Source organism: Rhinatrema bivittatum, chromosome 1 (assembly GCF_901001135.1).
Source record: "Rhinatrema bivittatum chromosome 1, aRhiBiv1.1, whole genome shotgun sequence".
Lineage (NCBI taxonomy): Eukaryota > Metazoa > Chordata > Amphibia > Gymnophiona > Rhinatrematidae > Rhinatrema > Rhinatrema bivittatum.
Window position 1 is genome coordinate 613,268,898 of NC_042615.1, and position 15,531 is coordinate 613,284,428.

Below are 15,531 nucleotides of genomic sequence, written 5' to 3' on the forward strand. Positions count from 1 at the left end.
TTAATTTACTACAACCCCGAACCCTCCTGACCCCCCAAGACCTGCCAAAAACCCCTGGTGATCCAGTGGGGGTCCGGGAGCGGTCCGGGAGTGATCTCCTGGACTTGGGCTGTCGGCTGCCAGTAGTCAAAATGGCGTCGACGGCCCTTTGCCCTCACTATGTCACTGGGGTCGACCAATGGCGGCAGTAGCCCCTGTGACATAGTAAGGGCAAAGGACCGTCGGCTGCCAGTAATCAAAATGGCGTCGACGGCCCTTTGCCCTTACTATGTCACAGGGGCTACCGCCGCCATTGGTCGACCCCAGTTACATAGTGAGGGCAAAGGGCCGTCGGTGCCATTTTGACTACTGGCAGCCGAAAGCTAAGTCCAGGAGATCGCTCCCGGACCACTCCTGGACCCCCGCTGGACCACCAGGGACTTCTGGCAGGTCTTGGGGGGATCAGGAGGGTGGGGGGGGGGGGGTTGTATTAATTAATTTTGGAGGTCTTGGGGGGCGTCAGGAGGTTGGGGGGTTTTGTTAGATTTTTACTTTTTTATTAAAGATTTGTCTGCGAGTCCTGGACCCCTGCTGGACCACCAGGGACTTTTGGCAGGTCTTGGGGGTGGGGGGGTCAGGAGGGTGGGGGGTTGTAGTAAATTAATTTGTCAGGTCTTGGGGGGCGTCAGGAGAGTAGGGGGTTGTAGTAAATTAATTTGGTAGGTCTTGGGGGGGGGGGTCAGGACGGTGAGGGGTTGTAGTTAGTATGGCTCTCACGGAATTACATTTTAAAATATGTGGCGTTCATGGCTCTATCAGCCAAAAAGGTTCCCGACCCCTGTTCTAGAATAAGGGGGTCATGGGATGAGGATGAAAGGGGGTAGACTCAGGAATAATCTAAGGAAATATTTGTTTACACAGAGGGCAGTGAATGCATGGAAACAGCCTCTCCATACAGGTGGTGGAAACAAGAACAGTATCTCAACTACAGAAACTGACTCATTGACCTCCTCATATTTCTCCCTTTGACCTCTTGAGTTTCACAATGCCACTTTTACACTTTCTCTAATCACTAACATACCTAAAAAAAAAAAGTGGTGTCCCCCATTTTACTGTATTAACTATTTTTTCTCCCACTTGCATCATTGGTCTCCTGATTAACTTTCCCAGCTTTTCTTAGCTTTCCCAGATATTGTCACCTGTCTTCTCTTTCTGCAAGCTCTGCTTCTTTAGAAAACAATAGCTGCCTCCTTTTCCTCTTACCTTAATTTGCTTTCCTAACAAATAAGTTAATTGTCCTTACAAGATCTCGTTTTAATTTTGCCCACTATTGTTCTACTCCCCCTAGATTTTCCCATCCAACTAATTCCTCCCTGAGGTATGCCTTATCCAGCTATTTGGCCACTATAACATCATCAGATGTGATCACCTCCAGCCCCCACTTATCTTTCACGCTTAGAATCTTACCCCCTACATTGCACCTCTCTCATGAGTTTTTGCAGCCTAAATGCATAAAGCTGCATTTTTTAGCATTACATTTTAGCTGCCAGACCCTGGACCAATTCTTGAGCTATGCCGTATCCCTCATGTCTTCCAACATCTTCTTGCCATCTTCCCCAATACAGATTTTGATGCCATCTGCAAAAAGACAGACCTTTCTACAATAACTGGTTGATTTTAAAACACCTACGTGCACACAAGCTGGGAGATATTTGTGTGATATGGCGCGGTGCATGCCACGCAGATTTTAAAACCCACACCGATATGCTCATATCTCCCACTGCACGCACAAATCATAGAAACCAAATGAGGAGCAAGGTCTGGGAAGGGCATGTGTGGGCCATGGGCAGGCTGAGTCTGTCGATGAAGACAGTGCGTAAGTATTTACATGCACAAGCGTGCCAAGGTCCCCCACCGAGGAACTTTACTTCTGCTATAGATGGCGTGTAAGTCATGTATCAAATAAATATAGGCTAGTCAGCGGGGTTTTAAGGTTGAGGCCAATAGAATAACAGGGAGGCAAGTTAGCTAGGATGATTAGGAAGTCCTTGCTTTTACTGGGTCAAACTGGGAGTGAACTGGGAAAATGGGCTAATGCGTCGGCACGCATAGCTAAAAAAATTCCCTCCACTTGTGCACGCAGATGCATGCATCAATATAAATTCATGTACATATGTACGTGCATATAGCTGATGTTATTATACATGCGAGCATACTCGCATATACGTGCGTATGTTACAAAATTGCCACATCCATGCAGGTCTTAAGATTCACCTCTAATTCTTACGCAGTATTGCTCATGAAAATGTTGAAAAGAACTGGTCCAGGAACTGATCCCTGTTCCCCTCTACTTGGAGTGAACTCCATTTACCACTATCCTTTTTCATCTCCCACTCAACCAATTTCTAACCCTGTCTGTTACTTTAGAGCCCATATCAAGGTCTCACAAATTAATTATGTCACCTATGCTGAATCAAGTCAAAGGCCTTACTGCTTTCATCTGATCAACTTTCTGGTCACCCAATAGCACAAATTGATCAGATACATGTGACAATATTTGCCTCTGGTAAAACCATGCTGCCTCAAATCATGTAATCCATTGCATTACAGATGATATCTATGCATACATATAGGGGCAGATTTTCAAAGGGGTACGCGTGTAAGATACGCGTGTACCCCACGAAAACCTGCCCAAAGCTCCCCCTGCGCGCGCCGAGCCTATGTTGCATAGGCTGCTGGTGCGCGCAAAGCCCCGGGATGCGCGTAAGTCCCGGGGCTTTCCTGGGGGGGGGGGGGGGTGTCGGGGCGTGTCGGGGGGGCGCGTCGTGGCCGGGGCGTTATTGGGGGCATTCCGGGGGCAGGGACACAGGCATGGTTCTGGCCCGGGGGCGTGGCTGCAGCCTCCGGACCAGCCCCCAGACCTGAACATGCCACATTGGCAGCCGGCGCTCGCAAGTTTCGCCTGCCTCGGGCAGATGTAATTTTTCCAACAAAGGTAGGGGAGTTTAGATATGGCTGGGGGGGTGGGTTAGGTAGGGGAAGGGAGGGGAAGGTGCGGGGGGGGTGGGGTGGAAAGAAAGTTCCCTCCGAGGGCGCTCCAATTTCAGAGCGGCCTCGGAGGGAACGGAGGCAGGCTGCGCGGCTCGGCGGGCGCAGGCTGCCGATTTTGCGCAGCCTTGCACGCGCCGACCCCGGATTTTAAAAGATACACACGGCTACGCGCGTATCTATTAAAATCCGGCATATTTTTGTTTGCACCGGTCGCGCAAACAAAAGTACGCACGGGAGCAGTTTTTTAAAAATCTACCCCATAGAGTGTCAACATGGAGAATAAACATTCTCTCTCTTCATTTACTATTTTGTCTTGTAGTCTGATTAGACTTTCCTTGCTGAAGTGGATGCATTTCTGAGCTCTTCTTTTCTGCATTAATTCAGTTTTTACCACTTTCTCTGCCTTTCTGCCTCTCTATCCTTTGAATAGTGTTGTAATGTAGAATTAAGCTAAGAATTTGCCCTAATTTAGAAAATAAACACTTGTAGCGAGTCTGTGGCATAACATTCAGAACAAGGGTATCTGAAGTACTGAAACAGTAGCAAAGGAATATTAATACATTGATTAATGTTTTGCAAATTCTGATCTAGCAACTCTAATTTTCATGATGACAGATTAGCAAAATGACCTGTAGTTTTACCACTCACTGCATTACAATTGAGTCATCAAGATGTTTTATCTGCTTAATCAGTATTGACACAGCCAAATTGAATGTTGCCTTTGTCATCTGCAATTTCACATCCTGAAATGGGATGGAGAAAGAAAGAGGAAGTAACAGAGAAAAAAGCCTTACAAAGCAGAATACAGCTAATTACATGATGACAAAAAAGCTCATAATTTCAGAGAAAACTAGATTTAGCTATGCTCTTTTTTCTTCTAAGGAATAATTTTCAAAAGTTTTTACTCACATAAATGACCTTTTTAAAAATTACCTCAAGGGTTGGACAGAAAAATGTATTTGCAGAAGAGATTTTGCAGGAACGTTTACACTTATTTGAAAGCTGAATTTCCAGGGGTGGACTTGGGGGCAGAGAAACTATTTATACACATATTTTCAGTTTTCATAAGTGTAAGCATAAATGTATGCACCCACACTTACACCTGCTTCCATGCATGTGTTGCATTGGAGGTAGACGCTTGGGCTGAGGTGGGGTTTACGCAACCTGTAGGCAGGGACCTACGGGTCCCCACCAGCAGGTGGAATGGGCTAAAGCTAGAGGCCACTGGAGCTTCACCTATACCAGCCCTTGTTCCCCTCAAGTTTAGCCTTTGGGTGTCGGGGCTGGCAGGACTTAGGTGGGCCTCAGAGTTAGCTAGACATGGAAGTGGTAGGGATGTGAATCGTGTGCCCGATCGTTTTAACGATCGCGTTCGGCTGGGGGGGGGGGGGGGAATCTGATCGTTAGAGATGTGAATTGGGATCGGTTCCGATTCCAATTCACATCACTAATTTTTTTTAGTGAGGCCCGCGCCGATAAAAAAAACCCACCCCGACCCTTTAAAATTACCCCATACCACATACCTGGTGGTCCAGGGGGGCCACGGGGAGCGATCTCCCGTTCCAAGGCCATCGGCTGCGCTAAAAAAAAATGGCGCTGATGTCCCTTTGCCCTTACCATGTGACAGGGCAAAGGTAGCGCCGGCGCCATTTTGAATACTGGCAATACGGCCCGAGTGCAGGAGGTCGCTCCCGGACCCCCGCTGGACTTTTGGCAAGTCTTGTGGGGGTCAGGAGGCCCCCCCAAGCTGGCCAAAAGTCCCTGGGGGTCCAGCAGGGGTCTGGGAGCGATCTCCTGCACTCAGGCCGTATTGCCAATATTCAAAATGGCGCCGGCGCTACCTTTGCCCTGTCACATGGTAAGGGCAAAGGGCCATCGGCGCCATTTTTTTTAGCGCAGCCGATGGCCTGGGAATGGGAGATCACTCCCCGCGGCCCCCCTGGACCACCAGGTATGTGTAAAAAGTTTTGTGGGGGGGTCGGGAGAGTGGGGGAGGCTAAGGGGGTAATTTTAGAGGGTCGGGGTGGGTTTTTTTTATCGGGCCATCGGCGCCATTTATATTAGTGGCAGCCAAAATGGCGCCGATGGCCCGAGAGTGGGAGATCACGCCGGGACCCCCCCCCCTCCGGACCACCAGGTAATTTAAAACATTTGGGGGGGTTCGGAAGGGTGGGGGATTTGTTTTAAAGGGTCGGTGGTGGGTTTAAGGGTTGTTTTGGTGTGCCGGTTTTCCCGCCCTCCCCCGATTTACGATTTTTCACGATAAATGGGGGGAATTTCTATTGTATCGTGACTCTAACGATTTTTGACGATTTAAAAAATATCTGACGATTTTTTTAAATCGTCAAAATACTATTCACATCCCTAGAAGGTGGTTCAGCCCAGAGACAGCAGCCGGTAGATGGCGTAGTCCTACCCTGGACTGGATTCGGTACTGGAACTCAGGCGCCAGAGGAACAATAGGTAGCTGGAGGCGCTCGAGCAAAGAAAGGCTTAAGCCTTGTAAGTCCATGTCCAGAGGATAGGCGAGAGGAGGCGTCACTGACAGGCAAGGATCAGAGACGGCAACTAGTAGAAGTTGTGGCAAGTGGTGTAGACTCTGGACACAGGAGAGTCTATAGCGTAGTCATTCAAAGCAAGGGTCAGGACACGGAGAAGGCAGGCGTAGTCAAAGCAATGGTCAGAGAACGGAGAAGGCAGGCGTGGTCAATCAAACAATGGTCAGGGCCCAGAGAAGGCAGGCATGGTCAGGCATAGCGGAGGTGCGGGGCTGGAGAGAAGCTGAAGGGTAGTCAGGCGTAGCGGAGATCTGGGGCTGGAGAGAAATTGAAGAGTAGTCAGGTGTAGCGGTGGTCAAATCCAAGAGTCAGTCCAACATCAAGATGAACAGTAACAAGAAGAACAGGAACCGGGAACCACAGGGAATAGGAACACCACAAAGACACAGTTCTGGAATCAGCAACGAGTACTCGGAATACGAGGAGACCTGTTGCAAAGGCAATGCTATGGAGCGAGGCCTGAGCTTTTATACACTGAAGAGTCTGACGTCAGCATCTGGGTCCGTGGCCAGGTTCCCTCTGCGGGCCCTTTAAAAGAACTAGAGATGTGCGTGCACGCGCATAGGAAGAGACACAGCACTGATGGCGTCTCTCTGCGGACCATGCAGAGAGGCCCAACGAGCAGGGACATCTTGGCTGGCAACACTGGGTGGCGAGGCAGGACCGGAGGCACTGGAAGGAACCCGAGGTCGGAGCTGGTGGCCCACCACCACCAGAGAAGAGGAGCCAGGCCCTGGAGCCTGTCTGAGAAGGTGAGAGGGCAGCATGGGCATGGGCAATAGAGAAAGGGGAAGATTTTCATACGTGCATAACCCCGAAAACCTGTCCCTGCGTGTGCCGAGCCTATCTTGCATAGGCTCAGCAACGCGCACAAGCCCCGGGACGCGCGTATGTCCCGGGGCTTTAAAAAAGGGGCAGGAAGGGGGCGAGGGCATGGGCAGGGCGCCGGTACAGGGGTGGTATGGGGGCGGGACCGAGGCTTCCGGCACAGCGGCCTTGCTGGGGGTTTGCGCGCCTGCACTCAGCCAGGTAAAAATAGCGCGTCGTAAAAACACTGCCAAACCGGGGCTAAAGGTGCGCTCGGCTGAGCGCACCATACTGTATCAGCCTGATTGTAAATTAACTATTATGTTAAACCAACTTATCCATTGAAAAAGCCTCTTTTTTAACTTAAAAAAGAATCACCAGGAAGGCCTTGGAATGCTAGAAAGGGTAATGTTACCGTATTTCCAAAAGTAAAAATGCATGACACTTGCTATCTGATTCACTAAGGCTTTTCTTCCATTCTGTGTCTATGGGAAAATACCTTGATGAATCAGACCCTTGGCAGGTTACTGCAGTTAGCATTACTGAGGCCTGAGGAAAGCTAATCTCAGCATCTGTGCTGAATCCAACTTTCTGCAACTCTTATAGTGCTATTTAAAAATTCATATACCAGATCCTGGGGCACTTCTGAGTAGTGACAATTAGTAACAATAATAGAGGGAGATTAGGTCAGCACAGTTGAATAAATCAGCATGAACAGGGTACAGGAGGAATTCTTTGGCTGATTCATAGAATTTTAGCTTTCCAGGAAGGAAAGGTTAATATAGAGGTCAAAACAGAGACTGTCCCAGAAAAACTAGAGCATATGATAAAATGAGAATGAGGCCCAATTTAATTAAAAAAAATACAAAAACAGACAATTTATTTTAAGGGGTACCCTCCTCACATTTCCTGCCATTTATTATGTTCATTTTTTATTAGTGGGAGTGATATCCAGGTCCCATTTGTGCTCTCTTTTTGAAAGAAAAGGAGATGTCACTCAAATACAAGAGATACATAAGGACATCTTTGGCAGCATTTACTAAAACATGTCAGCTAGGAATATATTGGTGTTATAGGTAAAGCAGGATGTTTGACACAGCTGTCACAGGTGTCACAGATACGGCACAATCTCATACTTAATGGACTTGATTCACCCAAATATTCATTTTGACATCTGGATAGCGAATAGTAGAAAAAACTCATAACCATTGCCTTTTGTGATGGAGAGGGACTAAAAACTGGCCCTGGAATTTATCACACACACGCCTCCTTACAAAAATAATGCTTCCTGCATGTTTTCAGTTAATAAGACAATTTTAATAGAAAATGTGATCTACAATTCTCATATGCACATATGTTATTTGAGTAGCAACAATACTTACTTAGTGCTACTAGTATAAACTTAGCCAGGGTAGTCCTGGCCAAGTATACTAGTAGGAGATTGCTGTACCTGGGTAACTTTATCCAAGTAACTTTAGCTGGGTAAGTTCACTGACACAGCACTAATACATCAACTCCCTCGCTCAAACTATGACATCTTCTCCCTACCCAGACCCTCCCCCCAAAAAAAAGGAGGTGGCCTACTCTTCCTGGCCCAAAAAAACCAAAAACCTCAAACTCACACATCACCCCATTACCATAACACTCCCCCTAGAAGTAGGCTTCTTCAAATCAAGAAACCTCCATATACTGCTATTATACTCCCCACCAAAATGCCTAGATCACAATCTATCCAACCTTATTGAAACCATATCCTCCCAAATCAAAATTGACTTACCCGCAACCACAATCATCCTTGGAGATTTCAACCTCCACATCGTCGCCCCCCCTCCCCCCACATGTACCCTCCTCCTGGACACTAAGTCTGCAATGGGTTTTAAACAAATTGTCAACTCACTTATCCAGATATCAGGCCACACACTTGATCTCATATTTATCAATGACAAAGCTACATCCACAATCAAACCACCTTCGACAACCAACATTCCATGGTCAAACCACAAATTAATCCAGAGCACACTTCGACTGAAAACCTTCCACGCTGAAGCTGACCAATCTAAAAAACACATTGAATTCCACAAACCATGCCCCAGCGAAGAGCTGATAGAAATACTCCCCAATGCCCTAACCTCCCTCGACCTCAACGATGCAAACACTGCCATCAACTCGTGAATCTCCATCAGCACAGAAATAGCCAAAAATGCCCAATGATCTCCAAAATTATCAATATGGACAACCCACATAAAACTCCTTGGTACACCTCAGAACTAAACATCACCAAACGACGTCTCAGACAAGTGGAGAAAAGATAGCGAAGACATCCTATTGCTCTCCACCTCGACAGATACAAAACATTGTTCCACATATACAGAACAGACACCAACAAAGCCAAAAGAGAATACTACTCAAAGAAAATCCACCAACACCAATACAACCCCAGAATTATTTTCAACTTTGTCCCCAACCTAACCCAACCAAGCCTCAACCCATTGTCAAAGGAAGACTCAATGAAGGCATGTGAGAAACTCGCCCAATACTTCACGGACAAAATATCAAAATTAATACCAACCAACCCCCCAGCAAGCCTGGATAGGCAGAATCCTCACAACACAGCATCTCCTACCTGGACCACATTCAACTTCATCGCCTCAACAAAAGTCGAAAAGATAATTCAAAAAAATCAACCCAGCAGCCCACTCCCTGGATCCCATCCCAGTAAAAACTCTCAACCTAATTCCTGAAGTTATCGCTAAACCAATAGCCAACATAATAAATATATCCCTCGACCAAGGCCTCTATCCTGAAGCCCTCAAATGTGCCATAATTAAACCCATTCTAAAAAAAACCACAACTGAACCCTTCTGACCCTGCTAACTACAGACCCATCTCGAACCTCTCCATTTCAAAGATCCTAGAAAAATTGTCAACTGCCAACTCTCGGAACACCTCAAAACACACAAAATCCTCTTCCCCACTCAACACGGATTCAGGAAATCACTCAGCACTGAAACCCTACTACTATCCTTCACAGACACTGCCCTGAGAGGTCTTGATGCCGGACATTCCTACCTCCTAATACTACTGGACATCTCTGCTGCATTCAACACCATCAACCACAACTCTCTACTATCACAATTAACAGAAATCAGACTTGGTGACAAAACCCTTAAATGGTTCAAATCCTACTTATCTAACAGATCATATAAAGTGCAACTAAACAACTAAACAACAGTGAATCAAAACACTTCCCACTCCCTCATGGTGTCCCACAAGGCTCCTCCCTATCCTCTACCCTATTCAATATATACATTAGGGGTGTGCATTCGTTTTGAACTTAAATGGAAAACGCAACTTATTTTTTTTTTTAACTTAAAAAAGTGATGAGGCGTAAACGATCGGATTTCCAACTTATTCAACATAGCTATGTTGAATACGATGGAAATCGCGATTGTTGATCTAAATAAAAATTTAAACCCCTCACCCTCCTTAATCCCCCCCCCCAAGACTTACCAAAACTCCCCAAGCTGGCCAAAAGTTCCGTGAGGGTCCGGGAGTGGACGCGTGGGGAATCACGTGACATCCGCGTCACTCCGACGTGACGCCGACGTCACGTGGTCCATCGCGGTTCCACTCCCGGACCCCTCGTTGGGCCCAAAAGGCACTTTTGGCCAGCTTGGGGGGCCTCCTGACCCCCCCCAAACTGGCCAAAAGTGCCTTTTGGGCCCAACGAGGGTTCCGGGAGCGGACCCGTGGGGAATCACGTGATGCCGCGTCACTCCGATGTGGCGCCGACGTCACGTGATTCCCCTCGGGTTCGCTCCCGGAACCCTCGTTGGGCCCAAAAGGCCTCCTGACCCCCCCAAGCTGGCCAAAAGTGCCTTTTGGGCCCAACGAGGGTTCCGGGAGCGGACCCGCGGGGAATCACGTGACGCCGCGTCACTCCGACGTGGCGCCGACGTCACATGCTCCTTGCAAAGGAGTTCAGAAATGGCGTCCTGACCCCGCTGGACCACCAGGGAGTTTTGGTAAGTCTTGGGGGGGGGGGGGATTAAGGTGGGTGAGTGGTTTAAATTTTTATTTGCACATATGGACATAGACTCAACTTATGGAATTCTCCATATGTCCATATTGACCGCAAATGACCCCCCCTTTCGACTTATGGACTTATGAACTTAAACTTTTTGTCTGCACATCCCTCATATACATGTTCCCCCTCTGCAAACTCTTCTCCAGCCTAAACATCCATTACTTCGTCTACGCAGATGATGCTCAGATACTATTCCCCATGAAATAAAACTTACAATGCACCCTACTGCAATGGGAAACCTACTCAGCCCAAATAAATAACCTCCTCATGCAGCGTTCCCTCACACTCAATCACTCAAAAACTGAAATACTAGGGGCAAGATGGCGGCGTAATCGGACGCATAAACGCTGAGCTTTGAGGTTTGGGAAAAATTCTTGCAAAGATGCCGGCGAAACGAAAGGGCAAGCTCCGTGTCTTTCCCTCAGACACAGAGCTAATGGCCGCTCAACGTTTAATCACCTCATGCGTCCATGAAGGAACCTGAAGAAGGGGGAGCAGACTCCATTGAGGGAGCTATCGAGGAAGCGCTAGCCTCTCCGGGAGATGTCACTCTTAGCCCCCCTGCTCCGAGGAAACCCGAGATAGCTTTCTCCCCGATCCGCCCGGAGACCGCCGAGTCGCAGGCACATGACGTGGCACTGGAGAGCCCGGCACAGGGAGGTCAGAGGGCGGTGGATGCCGAGATGCCGAAACAAAACTCTGAAGTCCCCGGAACATCAGGGGCAGAAAGTTTGGCTATGCCCCCCGTATCGACTCCGATTGGAAATGAAGACAGAGGAAACTTGTTTGAAGCGTCTCTGGCACCATTAAGGGAGAGTCAACCAGGCGGAATATCATCGGTATTGAAATTGGGTGAGTTTTCAAGGCCCCGTTTTCAAATGCCCAATAAACCTGAGAAAATAACTTTAGAAGCTATCTGGGACATTTTGGCTGCGTTAGTGAATGTGATTGGAAACTTTCAGGAAAATTTGGAAAACGTAGAACAAAAAGTAGAGCTGTGTGAAAATCAACTAGAAGAAATTAAACCGAAACTCGTAGTTATGGAGACTGAGTTAAAGAAAAACCAGGAATGTAACGTGAAGATAATAAAGGATATTACTACTATTTCTAGGAGGTTGGAATCTATGGAAAACTTCTCTAGACATTTAAATCTGAGGTTTTTGAACTTTCCAAAAATTGTTGGTGAACTTCCATTTATTACATTAAAAAAATTTTTTGTTGAAAATTTAAAATTTCAAGAAGGAGAAATTCCGTTAGTTAATAAATTATATTACTTGCCTGTTACAAACAGAAATAGAAATTTCTTGCAAAATGTAAATGTTGATGTTAATGAAGGAAATTTAACAAGATTTTTGGAGGACTCAACAATGGAGTACTATGAAACAGCTACATTAATGGTATCTTTTGTTGTTGAAAAAGATCTCAATGAGATAATGAAACGTTATTTTAGAAATATTCAGACTCAATTTCGTGGGGCACCAATACGGGTGTTCCCAGACTATGCACCAATTACACAGAATAGGAGACGTGAGTTTCTGGTAATGAGACCACAAGTAATAGAAATGGGTTTCTCCTTTGTTTTAAAATACCCATGCAAATGTCTAGTTAAATCAGCGAAAGATGTCTACGCCTTTCAATATCCTGAACAGTTAAAATCCTTTCTCAACGCTAGGAGGGTAATAGTTCCCTCCTAAAATAAGCCTAAATTCGGAACCAAGTAATATATGGGAACCTTATTACGTTAATGCTTGTTACATGCATGTTTTTTTTCAGTTTTGAAACTTCCCTAAGTTTTCTGTCCCCCACTTAAAAATTTCTTATTGGAGGAATGCAATGTATAACTTGAGAAGTTTAAAATAATAGGTTTTAGTATTGGAAAATTGGAGATTTCCCCCTTTCTCTTTATGTTATTATATTGTATTCTTTTACTGAAGTAAGATAATTCTTGCTGTATTTTGAAAAATGAAAAATAAAATTAAAAAAACAAACAAACTGAAATACTATACATAGCAAACAAGCACCGCACAAAGAACATCCAAATTCCCACACCCACCCAACCACCCAGCCGATGCATTACCGAAGTAAAAGACCTAGGCATTACATTGGACTCCGAGCTCAACCTTAAAAAAAACACATCACCGCAACAATAAAAGAGGGCTACTTCAAGCTACAAGTCCTCAAGAAAATCAAACCCCTCTTCTTCAATCAAGACTACAGGACAGTACTTCAATCCCTCCTATTCTCCAAACTGGACTACTGCAACTCCCTTCTACTCGGACTCCCTTCATCCACCCTCAAACCCCTGCAACTACTCCAAAATGCAGCAGCCAGATCCCTAACAAACAACAGTCCTCCACCCATATCACACCCATCCTCAAAGACCTTCACTGGCTCCCAATATCCCACAGAATCCAAAACAAAGCCCTTACCCTACTACACAAATCAATATACAATAAAAACACAGAATGGCTAAAAGACGCCCTCCACCACCATCACACCCAAAGAAACCTCAGATCTAAAAACACCAGCCTGCTAAACATACTCTCCGCAAAACAAGCACACCTCACCACAACCAGAGAACGCGCCATATCAATAGCTGGCCCTTCTTTGTGGAACACACTCCCCGAACAACTCAGATTGGAGACTTCCACCCAGCCTTTCAAAAAAAAATCTAAAAACCTGGCTATTCCAAAAAGCCTTTCAGCCCTCAAGCCTAACTCCCCACCCCCATCCCCTCCCCATCCCCACCCCAACCTCACAATAAAATGGAAACGTCACAATCCTAATTAACCTTTAGACATGCCCGCGTACCTTAATAAACCCCACTATGTCTCCTATGTACAGATTTCCCCTATGTAAATAACTAGAGATGCCTACCTCTCAATGTAACTATAGTTATTGCCCTGTTGAGCTGCTTGAATCAAATTGCCCTGCTGAGCTGTTTGAATCAATTCTTTTTCAATGTTCACCACTGTTAAAATGTAATTGTATTAACGGTTGATTTGCCTCCGTAACAAGTAAAATAGTAAGACACGTTCGTCCTACTATTTCTCCACACTAACATGCAAACCGATGTGATGAACCCCAATGAATGTCGGTATATAAAAGCAAATAAATAAATAAATAAATAAATAAATAAAGTGCCACAGAATTTCAGATAAAATTGCCTGGAGAACTTTATTGCTTACCAGCCCACTGAATATGTCTCTCTTATTAACTTTAAAGCAATAAATAATTAAAACAGACGCTATGCCTTCTTGAGAAGAAGCAAATGACGAAATTTCTAGCATAACATCTTGATAAAAATAATTTCCCCCTACTGCTTGCATCTCTTAAAACAAACAATCTCCAATTCCTTGTTATCATGGAAACATCACCCTTCTCTCCCTTCCATTGTATAGATCACTTTAAACAAACACTCTAGTCATTATTCTGTAAACTATGTCCTCTTAGCACTAAATAACTATTTCTGTTAATATCTAAAAATAAATAACTCCAAATTCATTATTCTTTATGGGGGTAATTTTCAAAAGTGTTTATGGGCATAAATGGGCTTTTCTGAAAATTACCCAGAGGGTTGCATGCATAAAAGTGCACAGAGAAGTGATTTTGCATATACTTTTACATGTATTTGAAAGAGATGTTCCCAGGTACAGATCTGGGGGTGGGAAAACAATTTATGTCCATACTTTAGATTTTCAAAAGCATGTGCCTAAATGTATGCAATGCATACATATTTAAACCTGCTCCCAGGCAGGCATAGATGTGTGCACATATGCCGTGCTTCAGCTACTTCTCAAAGAGGACCACCGCATGGAAATTCAATTTTAAAATTAGGATGAAGTTTGTATGTACTTTCTACATGCAGACTTCAGTGTCACACAGGCAAGTATAAAAATTTCCTTTCCTTTTATTAACAATTCTCTCTTATTATCCTAAAACATTATTATCATTAGTATGTGAGGATTGCCTCGTAACATGCCTGCCTGGTGCGAATGTGGCAGACCGCATGTGTCACCTAGATAAGATTTTAGACAGTGCTGGGGAGGAGCCAGCTATTGTGGTATATGTGGGTAGCAACAACATAGGAAACTGTGGGAAGGAATTTCTGGAAGCCAAATTTAAGCTCTTAGGTAGAAAGCTGAAATCCAGAATTTCCAGGGTAGCTTTCTCTGCTTTTTAATATATTTATGAATGTTTTGAAAATGGGTACAAGGAGTGAGGAAATTAAATTTGCAGATGACACAAAATTATTCAGCGTAGTTACAGTAACTCACAAGCAGATTGTGATAAATTGCAGGAGGACCTTGTGAGACTGGAAGATTGGGCGTTCATATGGCAGATGAAATATAATGTGGACAAGTGCAAGGTGATGCTTATAGGAAAAAATAACAATCCTGTAATTGCACAATTTTAGGTTCCATATTAGTATTTCATCCAGGAAAAAGATCTGGACATAATAGTTGATATTATCATCTCAGTGTGCTGTGGTGGTCAAAATAGCAAACGCAATTTTAGCAATTATTAGGGATGTGCATTCAACGAAATTGCCTAATTCATCCTGTTTTGGGGAACCCGAAAAACGAACAAAAGTTTTCCGAAATTTTGTAAAAATGTGTTTTTCGAGTTAGTGCGCACTAATGGGAGCACGCAGTAACTCCGTTAGTGCGCACTAACCCAGAACTTCAGGTTCCCCGAAAAAAAATCCCGAACTGCGGGAAAAATAAAATTTGTTGCCGTGGGCCGAAACCGAAGCCCGAACCTTTTGGTTCAGGCTTCACACATCTCTAGCAATTATTAGGAAGGGGATGGCAAATAAAACAGAGGATCTCAATATGCCTCTGCATAGCTCCATGGGTAGACTGCAGCTTGAGTGCTGTGTGCAATTTTGGTCGCTGCATCTCAAAAAAGATAGTTACACTAGAGAAAGTACAGAAAATGGTGACCTAAATGATAAAGGGCATGGAACTTCTCTCCTTTGAGGAAAGGCTAAAGAGGATAGGGCTGTTCAGCTTAGAGCTGGCTCAACTGAGGGTGGTTGTGATAAAG